Source organism: Acomys minous (assembly GCF_964271855.1).
Source record: "Acomys minous genome assembly, chromosome: 16".
Lineage (NCBI taxonomy): Eukaryota > Metazoa > Chordata > Mammalia > Rodentia > Muridae > Acomys > Acomys minous.
Genome location: NC_140498.1, coordinates 84,691,544 through 84,705,341, shown reverse-complemented (window position 1 = coordinate 84,705,341; position 13,798 = coordinate 84,691,544). Strand labels below are relative to the sequence as shown.

General features: G+C 52.6%; 1 protein-coding gene across 10 annotated transcripts in view; it reads right to left on the bottom strand.

Moving 5' to 3' along the window:
* Nucleotides 1-12,827, bottom strand: part of PITPNM2 (phosphatidylinositol transfer protein membrane associated 2) — a 131,232-nt gene extending 118,405 nt beyond the window's left edge. For 9 of the 10 annotated variants that reach the window (XM_084762003.1, XM_084761999.1, XM_084762009.1 and 6 more), the window contains exon 1: nucleotides 12,698-12,827. The gene's annotated coding sequence lies outside the window, so the exon portion shown is untranslated. The remainder of the gene's footprint in view (nucleotides 1-12,697) is intronic. The other variant, XM_084762006.1, reaches the window with a different exon arrangement.
* Between the last annotated feature and the right edge of the window lie 971 nt (nucleotides 12,828-13,798).

The window sequence follows — 13,798 nt, the reverse complement described above, 5'->3', positions numbered from 1 at the left end:
ACCACTCCTTTCTGGTTCTCAGAGCTTGGCCTCTCTCAGTACCTTGCCTTGGTGGAACCATGCAGTATTTTTTGTGACGCGCTTGCTTCACTGAGCAGAACGGCCTCAAGTTGAATCTGCACTGTCCTGTATCACACATCCATCTTGTAGATATACCTGTTCCAGCTTGTGACAGACTTTACAAAACTACCTGACTTTTAAATCGTCTTTGTTAGCTTATCATGAACGTCTATTACTTTGAATATGTTGGGTGATTTAATTGTGTCTGCGTGTGGGTGGGTTTGTGCATGTAAGTGTAGTTTCCCAAAAAAAGGCCAGAGGCGGTTGATCAGGAGTCAGCGGCAGCTGAGCCTGATGAGGGTGCTGAGAATCGAACCCAGGTCCTCTGCAAGAGCAGCAAGTGCTCTTAACCACCAAGCTCTCTCTGCAGCCCTGAAAGTTTTGTTTTGTTTTGTTTTTGGGTTTTTTGTTTGTTTGCTCCGGGATTTTGGGTTTCTTTTTTTCTGAGACAGGGTTTCTCTGTGTGTAGTGCTGGCTGTCCTAGACTCCCTTTGTAGACCAGGCTGGCCTTGAACTCCCAGAGATCCGCCTGTTTCTGCCTCCCGAGTACTGGGATTACAGGCATGCACCACCACACCTAGCTGCCCTGAAAGTTTTTAAAACTAGGAAAATAAATAAAAATTTAACCTAGGACTAAAAAAAGAGGCCACTTGTTCCCCTCTCCCTCCCTCCTTCCCTCCCTCCCTCCCTCTCTCTCTCTCTCTCTCCTTCTGCCCTCAGTCTCAACCTGTCAACCTGCCAGTCCCTCTGTGTCACCATCCCCCTCCTGCCAGTCCCTCTGTGTCGCCCTCTCCTCCTCTTCGCTGTGATCTCTAGCATGGATTCCTAGCATGACTATGTTAGGGCAAGTCCACAGAGCATGGTGAGCAGGACTAGCCATTCTCTGTGGTCTGGGTTGATCATTAAGTATCCTTCATCATGAATGGGAACCACAACTGGCCTCACTGGCCACTGAAAATGAACTTCCCAGGTCACTTGCTCCTCAGGCACACAGACAGTTAATCAGGATAATGAAAGCAAGTGCGACTTTGTGAATTCCAGGCTGACTTCCTGCTCTCACTCCGCTCCCCTAGAGGCTTGTGATGTCATGTCATTCATTCTCCCTGCTACGGGTGAGTACCAAAGGACAATGACCCAGGGGGCATGTGTCCCCTGTGTTCCCTTCCATTACCTCCTGGGAATCAGTGGAAACGCGGGTCACTGAGAGCCAGGACATCTGCCGACTTCTGCACCTTGCTCCAGGTCCTCAGGGAGGGAAGGGGCCATCATAGATCCAAGTTAGTCCCTCCAGAATGCCCTGACGGGAGCCTGAGACCACCAACCTGCATCCCGAGACAGAACAGCCCAGTATACACCCAATCAGGGTGACAGTGCGTGCCCAAAGCCACCCTCACAGATCATCTCCCACCCAGCACCCCTAGAGGTGCACACGGAGGTATGATTATTAAAGGCCACCCCACTTCTGGCTTTCCATCTCCTAGCTGAGTATCATTTTCCCTTTTGTTTTCAAGATAGGGCTTCTCGGTGTAGCTCTGGCTATCCTGGAACCTGCTCTGTGGAGCAGGCTGGCCCCGAACTCAGAGGTCTGCAATTAATGTGCCGTTACCAAGCTCATTTTTCAACTACAAGTAAACCAAAGCCAAAACCTCCCTGACCCAGAAACAGCCAAACAAAATATGGCCTATCTACACGATGTTGTTCGCCCCTGAATGGATAGGCAATTCTGGCACATACTATAAGTGACCCCTGAGGCCATGACACCAAGTGAAAGAGGCCACTCCCAAAAATGAGGCATGGTGGCACCAATATGACATCCCTACAGTAACCAAATCCATAAAGACAGGAAGGTAGAAGAACAGTTGCTGGGGGCTGGGGAGGAGGGGGAGGAACTGTCTAATGGGGACAGCGTCAGGGGGGAAGATGAAAGAGCTCTGTGGATGGACGGTGGGGACGGCTACACGGCCACCTGAGTGTGCTCTTAAGGCTGTTAAACTGTACGCTTAAGATGGCCAGCGTGATGGAGTTTTATATTGTGCGTATTCTATCAGAGGGAAAAAGGAATGAGCCTGACATATGCACAGCCTGGTGGGCGCTGGAAATATGATGCTGAGTTACAAAGAAGCCGGACACAAAAGGTCACACATTATGGGATTCTGTTTACAGATGTCCAGAAGAGGTGACTATGGAAACAAAAAGCCCATTCCTTGTCGCCAGGGGGCTGGAGGAGCACAGGGACTGCCAATGGGTGCTGGGTTCCTCTTTTAGAGTGTCCTGGAAAAAGAAAGAGGCAGGGTGTGTGCCATTGTGAATGTACTAAATGCCACCGAGTTGTTTACTTTGGAAGTGTCTATTGAATGCTACTGTGCTTCACCACATGACTTCCCCTGGAGAAATGTAAAGACACGTCTGTTCTCCCCGCACAGAGAGGGCGCCGAAGGAAGGATTTCACACACTCCGGCTGGGCAAACCCAGCAATCATTAGGGTTATTTACAAGATTGTGGGTGACTCAAAGGCAACTACACGAGTGAGAAAGTCCACTGGGTGACAATGCCACTGAAGAGTCACGCGTGCTGCATGGACAACTCACAGAAAGATGCACCCCTGAAGAGACTCACTGGACACTGGATGGCAGTTACCCCACCCAAGTGCACTCGCTACCTCTCCCAAGGTGACCTCCCAGTGGGGAAGGGACCTGTGAAGATCTCCTTGAAGGCTGTGAACACCAGCAGCAGCAGTACATTCGTGGGCCTCCCCACTCATTGAGTGTGAATAGGTCCAATCACAGAAAGATCTCCAGTCAGGGCCACAGCAGTGACCAAGGGCAGTAAGAGACTGTAGCTACGCAATCTGCCGAGTTAAAAAGAGGAAACCCTCACACTGCTGCACTTTGCTGTGTTCGGCAGGCTCCCCTGTTGCCTCGCTCCTCTTTCCTTCCCAGACCCTTTCTTAAGCTTTACGTTGGAGCCCACTCCACCTTCTCTGCACCCAAAGGCTGGGACCCTGGATTTCCTAGTGCTCCGTCAAGATACAGCGGGGAAGAGGAGGAAGCTGGCAATGTACAACCAAGGAGAATAGGCGGGCCCAGTCCTCAGGCTGTCGGCCTCTTCTCCAAGTCCGGAACCAGCTCAGGCACTCGGGGAACTCCAAGAGAAATGGATCAGCCCGTAACTGTCTGACTCAACTCTTAGGCCCCAGAAGTTAAACCAAGAAGCCAGCAATGCAAGTGTGACCTCAGATGATCAGGGAAGCTCTGCAGCTCTGAACACACTGCCTGGGCATCCAGGACATACCCAACTCCTGCCTGAGGTGCCTGCCTTGGTTTGCTTTCTGTTGCTGTGGTAAACACCACAGCCAAAAGCACCTTGTGGAGTGTGGTGGTTTGAATAAGTATGCCCCATGCCCCGTAGGCTCATATTTGAATGCTTAGTCACCAGGAAGTGGCACTGTTTGAATGGGTTAGAAGGATTGGGAAGTGTGGACTTGTTGGGGGAAGTGTGTCACTGGGAGTGGGCTTTTCAATGCTAAACCCAGAGTCTCTCTGTCTCTGTCTCTGTCTGTCTCTCTGTGTCCCTGTCTGTCTCCGTCTCTGTCTGTCTCTGTCTATCTCTCTGTCTGTCTCTGTCTGTCTGTCACTGTCTCTCTGTGTGTGTGTGTCTCTCTCTCTGTCTGTGTGTGTGTCTCTCTCTGTCTGTGTCTCTCCCTCGCCCCCCCCGCAGCCTATGGATCAGGCTATAGTCTTAGCTACCGGTCCATACTTGCCTCCACGCGCCTCACCATGACCACAGTGGACTAACCCTCTGAACATTGTTAAGCAAAGCTCCCATTAAATGCTTTCTCTTATAACAGTTGCCTTGATCTGTCACTTTTCACAGCAATAGATCAGCAGTGACTAAGACAGGGAGGGAAGAATTCAGGCTGGGAATTCAAGCAGGAACCTGGAGGCAGGAACTAAGGCAAAGGCCACGGAGGAGTGATGCTTACAGGCTTGCTCCTTCTGGCTTTCTCTGCTACACCAGGGATGGCACTGCTCATAGTGGACTGGCCCTTCCCAACCAATCAGTCAGGCAAATGGAGTCTTCCCTTAACTGACTAGCTTGTGTCAAGTTGACAAAAAGCTAAACAACACAGGGCCTGAGGCCATGGTTCCTAAACTGGGCCTACCACCTCACTTTCTGTCTGAGGTCCTCGGCTCAGCGGGTCCAGCCTCCTCCTCTCCTGGCTGGCTGCCCATTACCACCTTCACCATACCCTGGGTCCTGTGCGCTCTCTAAGGAGGAAGACACCAAGAAGACGACACAAGCACAGGAGAATGATGGACCAGAGGACCCTGGCCTCCAGAGGTGTGGCCTCCCCTCGTGAACAAGGCCAACCTCACTCAGAACTTTCATAAAGTCCCACCACACACACCCTCTAGAAAGGAGGCTACATACCAGAATCCATTGGCCTACTGTGTTTTTTCTTCAGGGCAGGAAAAAAAAAAAACCACCACCTACTCCTAATTAACTCATCTCCCCAGGACCTCTAGACACACACCTCTGTGCCTGACCTCTGACCTCTGGCCTCCAGGGGCGCATGGCTGGAGGAATGGACAACAAGATCAGGATTTGGCCTCAAAACTCCATAAATAGGATCCCAGCGCACATGATCCTATCTCAGGGAATCTGCTGTCAGTCTACAGAGCCCTTTGGCCTCTTTTTGGAAAGCAAAAGTTTCAGAACAAACAGAAGAAGAATTCTATTTCCCTTTAGAAAAACAAAATACCAAAAACAAACAAAACAAAACAAAAAAAGCACACACACACACACACACACACACACACACACACACACACACACACACAGAAACTCAAACCTCGAAGTTCTTTGTACCGTTTAGACACAGCCAGATGAGGAAAACGGATTCAAAGCAACAGCAGCATCACCCAGAGTTCAGTCACTTACGGCAGCGTGACTCAACACAGACAGGCACAACAGGGATTGGGGGCCTCCGTATGCCTGCAGTCTGAGCCCGTAGCTAACACATTGAGTGCTGGGGTCTAAATTATGACCTCTGAGTCACAGGGTCTACATCTGGGAAACAGCACTGGTAAAGCATGGATGACTACCAGTGGTGACCTCAATCCCTCCGCGGAGCCGTTTTTTTGAATCAAGCACAGTACCAGGGGCTGAGACATCACACAAAGGTGGCTAAGTGACAAATGGCTCCTTACCTTTGCCTCCCACACAGGCCCAAGACACCAAATCAGCACCAAGCCACTCTGTCAGGCACCAGTGACCCCAAGACAAACAAGCTACATCCCCTCACAGTGTGTACAGCAGGGTGGGCAGACCTGGGTGGGTTCCCTGTGGTTGGGAGACGAGCAGCCTCCTAGAGGAATCTCCATAGCAGAACTCTAGAGCCCAGCCAGAGTAACTTGGCGGGGTATGGTCAGGACGCTAGTGGCATGTACTCAAGTAGCCATCACACCACGCCAGGCCACCAGCACAGCCTCTAGCGAGTGGGACAGCTCAGATTTTACGAGCTGACTGAGTGCTAATCCCACTCCACTGTCCTGTGCCAGCCCCTATAATCCTGGGGTTTCTAGGACAGGGAATGTCATTGCTCCTTATGGAAAGGTCAAACTCTTTACATTTTCCCCCAGTGCTCCTCTGGCTCTCCTATTTATTTGACTCCAAATTCCCTCCTCTCCCCTGGCATCCCACCACAAAGTCAGACAGACCATTCTTCAGGAAAGGCCTTGGCGGGGTGGGAATAACCAAGGTGAGATGAAAACAGCGGGTGAAGTCAGGAAACGTGACTCCCTGCTGCCCCAGGAGCGCAGGACAAGCAGCGCTGGTCAGCGGTCATTACCATGAGCTCACGATGCTTCCGTGAGTCACCCACGGCTGGCAACTGTCATCAATCTAGAGCTCTCAGGCACTGTACGGGCTAGAAGCTCGGCTGCTTGCTGATGGCAGGATCCGTGACACACATCCCTTGCTACCCCAGGAGCCAGTGCTCAGGCTCTGTGGCGCCGCCAGGAGTGTAAATTAGAGAGCTCCTCACCACCTTAATACAAATCGTCCTCCGGGCCAATTAAATGTACACTGCTTCAGGAATCTGCTTCATTGTATTGGAAAATGTCAAGCAATGGGGGGAGATGAAGTCTCGGGTGATGCATGTCCAGTTGACAGCTGAGCAAGGAGGAAGTGCTTTCGGAGCTGAGGCTTTTGTTATTAATGGTGTTTTAGTGTTGGGTTCTTAAACACATCAAACAAATTTCCTTAGACTGGTAGTTACTGCCTGCCACAGGGAAGACTGTGGGCCTCCCACCTCCCAGATGGTCGAACCACAATAAACGTTTGGCCTGTCAGATGCACAACACTGACGAACTAATTGAAATATGCTGCTAAGAGCAAACCCCAAATAAATGTGAAATCATTGTTTCCTTGTGCTATAGCCCACCGAATCGCCTGCGTGTCTGGCTGGCCCTGTTGATGGAATGTGCCTCCCCGCCAGCCTCACTGATGTGCGGTTTTCAAAAGACTTAAATGCTTTTTTTCAGTGTGATTACCCAAGTGAGGAAAAATCTAATTGCAAAAAAAAAAAAAAGAAGTTTGGTTTTTCTCCCTCATTGAAAAAAAAAATTACTGCAAGTGAAGAGTTGGTTCTTACAAAGTGGTAAGAAAAGCAATTACGGCCCTGGGCAAAGGAGAGGGCATGTGTAGAGCCTCCTCAGGCGAGATAAGCAGGGGCTTGACCAAGGGCAGCCCTACCCCTGCACCAAGGGGAGCTGTTCCTCTTGATGGATTCAGGAATGACCACCCACTTATACTCAATGCCCACGTCTGACAAGACACTCGTGTCCCCATGGGTCCTCCTCAGGGGGCCAGGAGGATGATGTAGGGCCTGACACCCAACCCTAGGAGGAAAACAGGGGGAAAGAGAACAGATTGCTAGGGCAAATCGAGGCAGGAAAGGCCCTTGCCAGGAGCCACTCTCTAAAGTAAGCTACCCAAGATCTGGAGACCCGTGAACTTTGAAGAGGAGTGCACAGCATCTCTGGGAAGACTCTGCTATGAGTCTGAGTTATGGAAGCTCCAGCTTGGCCTGACTGTCCCCTTGGGAAGACCACTCCTTTGGCTGAGAGCCCGCCCCCCCAGGTAGCAAGAGCCAATTCTGACACAGGTGGGTGCTGGGCTGCTGTCACCCCGTGTGTGACCACCTGGACACTGTCCAGCAGGAAGTGGGGCTCTCTGGGAGAAGAAGGACAGGTGTCCCTTCTTCAGCATCTATGATAAGAAGCAAATGTGAGAGTCGGCCAGCAGCTAGGTCCTGGACTTCCACTTCCATTCACGGAGAACAGTAAGAGCATGCTGCAGCAAGATTCCCTGAAGTGGACAGATGTCCAGGACCGCGGGGCCACCATTATTGAGGGACTGACTGCATACTTGTGAATGAATCTAGTCACTCCTCCTTCTCCAGGTGGAGAGATGGCTCAGAAGACCCACACTAGGTTCCCAACAGCCATGTCCTGTAGGCTCACAACTACCTGTGACTCCGCTCCCGACGCCCTCTCTTGGCCTCCTCAGGCACAGCACACATCACTGTGTGGTGCACGCTCACACAGACAAATAAACCTAAATAAAAATAGATTTAAAAATAACACAAAACCAGATCTACCTGTAACTCCTAATCAAGGCTCCTAATGTCTTCAAGGTCATTTCCTAACTTCTGCAGGTGGCAAATGTAGGTCGCCTGATGTGCAGGCTCCCCACTAAGGAAGAACAAGGTGACGACGTTCAACCTTCTGTTTCCGCTCTTATATTGTAAACAAGTACCCTTCTGTAGCTGGTTTAGTGCCACGGTTTTTTTTTTCTTCTTTTTTTTTTGCATGTCTGTGAGTTGTGTTGATTTTGTTGTTTAAAATGCCCCCGGCACCATGCTGAGGCGGTGTCTGGCGTCCCTGAGCACAGGTTATGACATGCAAAAAAAAAAAGAAAGTGTGTCAGATGAGCTCCCTTCAGGCCTGAACTGGTGAGCTGAATGTCAGTGATCAGGTGATGTACTTTAAGCAAGATGTCTTCTCACAGAAATATGCACATCAAACTGGGCAACGTGTCGATTAGCTGATGAAAATGTCATGGACAGAGGCTCCCAGGAACCCAACCCTTCATTCTCCCAGGCAAAGGCTCAGTGTCCCCCGGTCCAGTGTCCATTGCGACTTTGGGCAACAAAAGTACTTTGAATAGGCCACCTCAGCTGTCCAGGTAACCACAAAGCATGGTGGATTTCACTCGTACAGTGGTATTCACGCTGCAGGGCCAGCTGCTCCCATGCCTGCAGGTGGTCGGTACAGTCAAGAGGAAGAAGTGAGAGCTACCAGCTTGGGTCCTGAATTCAGAATCAGCCTCCGCGTCTCCCCTGCTGTACCCCACCCATGAGTCCTTGCTGGCTCTCCATGATAGAGAGGCAGGGCGGCAGAGTGAGGTCACTCCAGGGGAAGCTGTGCGGAGCAGGCAGGACTTCAGCCAGGAGCAGGTGCTGTGGTGCTAATTCGTCAATGTGTCATTTCCCCAAGGTTGTGTGTGGCTTGGGGTTTTGGTGTCTGTTACCAGATCTTTGCCTGCTGGTTAACTTCCATTTTTATCCTCTGGCAAGGGCAATTGTGGATATGACTAATTTCAGCGAACGCCAGCCTCGTTCCTCCTCACACACAGCTCTTTGTGTCCACACCATAAAGGTTTAGGAGAGGTCTGTCACATCGTTTGCTGGGCTGGGCCTACGGAAGCCAGTTCCTATTCATTACAGCCCAGAGCAGAGCAGTAAGTGCCGACGCTGCCACCTGACTCAAAGGTACAAGAGGACTCCTTGGCCAACAGGGACCTTGGCTCCAAGCTGGCAGTGTGGGATATCCCTGCCTCTCATCCCTAACAGTTCCTCCGGCACTGTCACGTGAGATTTTCGCCAGCCTCCCCCATCGGGTTTCAGAGCAATCTCCCACTCTCTGGCCCAGAAATCCTCCTCTGGTGCGGTCAGGGTAACTTGCACAGAGTTTAAACAAAACCCTATACATATATGTCTTTATCATTGCTGAGACTGATCAAAATTCTGCCTAACTGCCACTCTGCCTGTTCCCTGGCCCACCCGTGATGGGACCTCTCCATGCCCCCATACCTTTACTACTAGAATGGAATGAATCCTCAAAGCTATAAGCCAAAATAAAACTTTTGTCTCTTTAAAAAAAAATTCTTCAACTATAACGCTTCTGAGAAGTCATGACTGGAGACTTTCTTCTAGCCACAGGAGGAGTCGGCGTAAGTATTAGGTGAGATGTTCCTTGTCATATTCAGCTCACATCAGTCCACTGTTTTAGGGAGACTTACCACAATGACTCGCACAGAACATAGATGATGCAGGTGTGACAGCTTAGACCTCAAATCCCAGCATTCCGTAGGCTGGGGCAAGAGGATTTTGAGGCCAACGCAGGACTGCTGACTTCCCTCTTTCCTTCTTCTTACCACAGAAAAAGCAGCCTGGTTTTCCCAGGGAAGACGAAGTGTGCCTGTCCCTAAATTCTAAACAAGCAAACAAAAACCCCACAGAGACCAGAGAGATGGCGCGGTGGTTAAGGCGCTTGCTTCTCTTCCAGGGGACCTCAGTTCGATTCCCAGCACCCACAAGGCAGTTCACAAGCTGGCACAAACAAGTTCTAATCCACAAGCTACAGCCCTCTGTCACTTTCAGTTCCAGGGGAGCCAACGCCCTCTTCTGGCCTCTGTGGACATGAGGATGCATATGGTGCACAGATATGCATGCAGGCAAAACACCCAGAGGATAACTTACATACACATTTAAAAATGAATGGCAAATATTACTTTTCACGTGAAACCCTGTAAGAAGCTGTCAACGGGTAGGTAAGGCCTATGATTGGGTTTTAGAACTAATCAGAAGAGAATCTATCCTGGCTCTATTAAAAAACTTCCCTGGATAGCCAGCAAAGGGTTAATAACCATTAACCACATGACCTGAAGAGAAGCTGTGCAAAGACCACCTACCTATTGGGGGCCTAGAAGCAGGGCTGGTCCTATTAATCAGTTCCGGGATCACTGTGTGCAAAGCTGAGATCTAGTCCCTTGCTTGGGACCAGATGGTCATCAACATCAGCCTCTCCTGCCCAGTGGCAAACGGCCCTGCCTAGGAGCCTACCCTTGCCCTCCCAAGCAGGGCTATGTGGTACCTGGGCTCTTCCCAAAGCAACAAGGTAGCAATCTTGAAGCAACAGATGCTCCCCTCTGCTAATCTCTACAAATAACTGCACATACATCTTCCTGGGCTCTTCTTAAAGATTCAGCTGGGAAGCCTCAACAGGATGGGCTGTTTAGGAAATCTGCCTGTAGTATGGCCCGGCCTCTGGGAAGGGAGGAAGGCGGTGTGAGAGGGAAGGGGCCCTATCCGAGCTATAAGAGCTATAACAATGGAGGGCTCTCTCTTGTCGTCTAGACAATGTCTTCCCAAGTGCCTACTGGGTGTGACTCACTGGGGGACAGAGGAACAGGATTTAGCCCTGACCATCTGGGACAGTCTAGCAGGGAGGCATGTGGAAACAGAAGTCTTCGTTTCATTGTGGTAACTCAGATTAGGCCAGCTCAAAGGCGGAGGGAAGGGAACCACCTCCAGCCAAGGCCAGGGATGAGCTCAGTGTCCTGCAGGGAAGAGGTGAAAAGGCACACAGGGGCTTGGAAAAGCTCAGGGGAAAGTAGAGGGCTGGAGGTTAGAGCGTCAGGAATGAGGCGTCCAGAGGGGAGACAGCTCAGAGAAATAGGGGTAAATAAATAGAGGGTTTTTGTTTGTTTCTTTGGTTGGTTTTGTTTTTCAAGACAACGTTTCTCTGTGTGATAGTTCTGGCTGTCCTGGAGTCGCTTTGTAGACCAGGCTGGCCTCGCACTCACAGCCATCCACCTGCCTCTGCTTCCCAGGTGCTGGGATTAAAGGTGTGTGCCACCACGCCCGGGCATGAGTAGGGAATTTTTGATTCCATAGGAGACACCCAAGAACAAGTAAAGCCATTCAACTGTTTAACTCACACAGCAAGTTCAGGGAGAGGCAAACACGGAACCCAGACCTCTGGACTCCTGTATGCCCACCCATGCTCTACCAGGAGCCTCTTGGTGGTATTCACAGGCGTGGAAGGCAAGGAAGGGAAGAGAGCTAGCTTCGCACGCCACATTCACCACCTGGAGGACTGACAGCCAGGCCGTGGTCATCTCCACAGCAGGGAATGTGCTGTCCCAGTCATTTGGCAAAGTCACTCCGTCCAAGAGCAGCCCGTCCAAGTCACTGTGTTTCTCTGCAGTGGGAGTGGTCTGGGCATCTACTCCAATCCCAAAAAACAGTTTCTTCACAGGAAAGCAGAGGGAAGGAAAAAAAAAATTGACCACAGCAGTCTAGGAACCAGATAAGCAACGGTCAAGGAAGCAAGTGTCAGAAGGAATTCTGCCGGAGCAGTGGGGCTGCCCAGGGTGGGAGGCCAGCAGAGAAGCAAACACCACCTGGGAGCACTGAAGCCAGCGGAGTAACTACGCTAGACACAGAAGTATCTAGAAGGCAGGCAGTGATAAGAGCAACACAGATAAAAGTGCTGGGGGGGGGGGGTTGGAGGGGTTCAGAGCAGAAAGATGAGCCCGGGCCTGGGTGGTGGCTGCCATACAAATGAAGAGGCACATTTATTACCTGAGGGAGGGGCTACCCTATCAGTTGGGGGTGACTCTGAGATGGGGCAGAGGTAGGAACTGACAGTGGCCAAAGGATGTCCACTCTTCTGAAGGATCCAGACTTGGGAGGCAGGTAGGCCTACCTCAGAGTTCAGAGATAAAGAGAATAAGGGAGTAATTTCAAGGCAGAAGCAGAAAGACTAGTTTGGGGGTTCAGGGGTGGGGGTAGGGACAAAGCTAGAGGCCTTGCCTTGACATGGCATTTATACAGAATTTTTACTTGGGATGAACATTTAGGTTGGGGAGAGATGGTAGTTAGTATACACTGAGGGAAGGGAACATTAAGTTTCCTTCTGGCAAGCTCCCCATCGGTCTTTTCCACTGCTAGGAAGGAATGTGGGGTGAGTGGAAGAGGAGGTCGCCCCACGCATCTTAAGAATTTAGCATCTCTCAGGACATCAGGAATGGGAGCTTTGGGATGGAGAGGGACCACACCCCATCCTTAGGCCCCAGTGCCCACTCAGCCCGGCAGGACCGCAGGGATGTCCTGCTGTATGGATGGATGCAGGGGAAACCCAGACCACCGCTCTGCCCCGCACTTGCTGCCAGCCCGAGAGAGTAGCCGGTCTCCTGGGTCAACGCCTGCCCTGCAAACACACCTGCTCCTTGACCTGCTGTGACACTTGTCACCAGGGGAGGGAGGGAGGGGGGGTCCTCCACAACCGAGGAATGTAGGAAATCAGCATTAATAGTACGACTAGGAAGGGGGTGGTCACGAAGCGATACCCGGGGCGGGTGGGTGCGGCGCCTCCCACGGTTCTCCCACGCGGCGTCCCCCCCCAGGGCCCGACAGCAGGGCAGCAGGCCGCGCGCACGGTTGCCCGGCACTGCGGGCTCCCCCGGAAGGGCCGCCGTCCGCCCGCCTGCTCTCCCGCTCACTCACCCGCGCTCTGGGCTCCTCGGCCGCCGCCTCACGCCGCGTCCCGGGCAGCGCGGGCCCCACGGCCCCGGCCCGGCCGGCTGCACCCCGTGGCCCCGCGCGCCCCCGCCGCCAGCTGGCCCCGCGCGAGCGTCCGGACGGCGGCGGGCATGCTCCGGGCCGTCGGCGGCGGCGCACGTGCTGGCACGGGGCTCGGGCCGCCGGCCGCTGTGGCCTCGGTGAGCGCCGGGCTGCGGGGACGCGGGGCCGGGCCGGCTGGAGCGCTCTGAGCCGTGGCGCCGCCGTGCCCCCAACGCGCCTCAGCGGCCGCTGCCTCCCGCGCGCGCCGGCCGGGCTCGCATTCCCTCAGTGGAGGCGGCGGCGGCGGCGGGCGGCGCCTCCTCAGGCCGCGCGGGGGAGCCGCGGGGGCGCAGTCGCTGAGGAGCCCGGCCGCCGCCTGCGCCGGAAGAGCCGCTCCGACTTTGGCCCCGCACCGCCGCCGAGCCCGCGCGCGGGAGGCCGAGGGGCGACCGCGCTCGGGGAAGGACCCGGGAGCTGGAGGCCGAGGGGTTTTGTTTTGGATCAAACTCCTCGGGAGCCACACGACACACGAAAGCCACAGGGCGCTGAGAATACTGGGGCGGGCCCTGTGCTGGGTCCCTGTGGAAACCCGAGGTCTTTGCCTTCAAGCCGTCGAGTAGTCTGCACAAGACTCTGGGCGGGAAAAAGTTTAAAGAAAAGAAAAGAAATAAAGAAAGAATAAAAGAAAAAAACAAGCCCGTTGGCCATCAGCAGAAGGAGCAGTGGCCGCCTACCGGTGTGCAGCTAAGGTCCCCCACCTTCCCGGAGAGCAGGATCAGGTCCTAAATAGCTTCCTCTGGATGCTTCAGCTGCCTCATTAAAAGGCCAAGAGGGTACTTGGTGAGCCTCTAAGAAAAGGTTAAGGGTTTTTTGTGGGTTGCACAAGGTCAGCCCTGTTTATTAAAACTTAAAGTGGTGGTGCACACCTTTAATCCCAGCACTTGGGAGGCAGAGGCAAGCAGATGACTGTGAGTTCAAGGTCAGCCTGGTCTACAGAGTGAATCTAGGACAGCCAGGACAACACAGAGACCCTGTCTCAAAAAA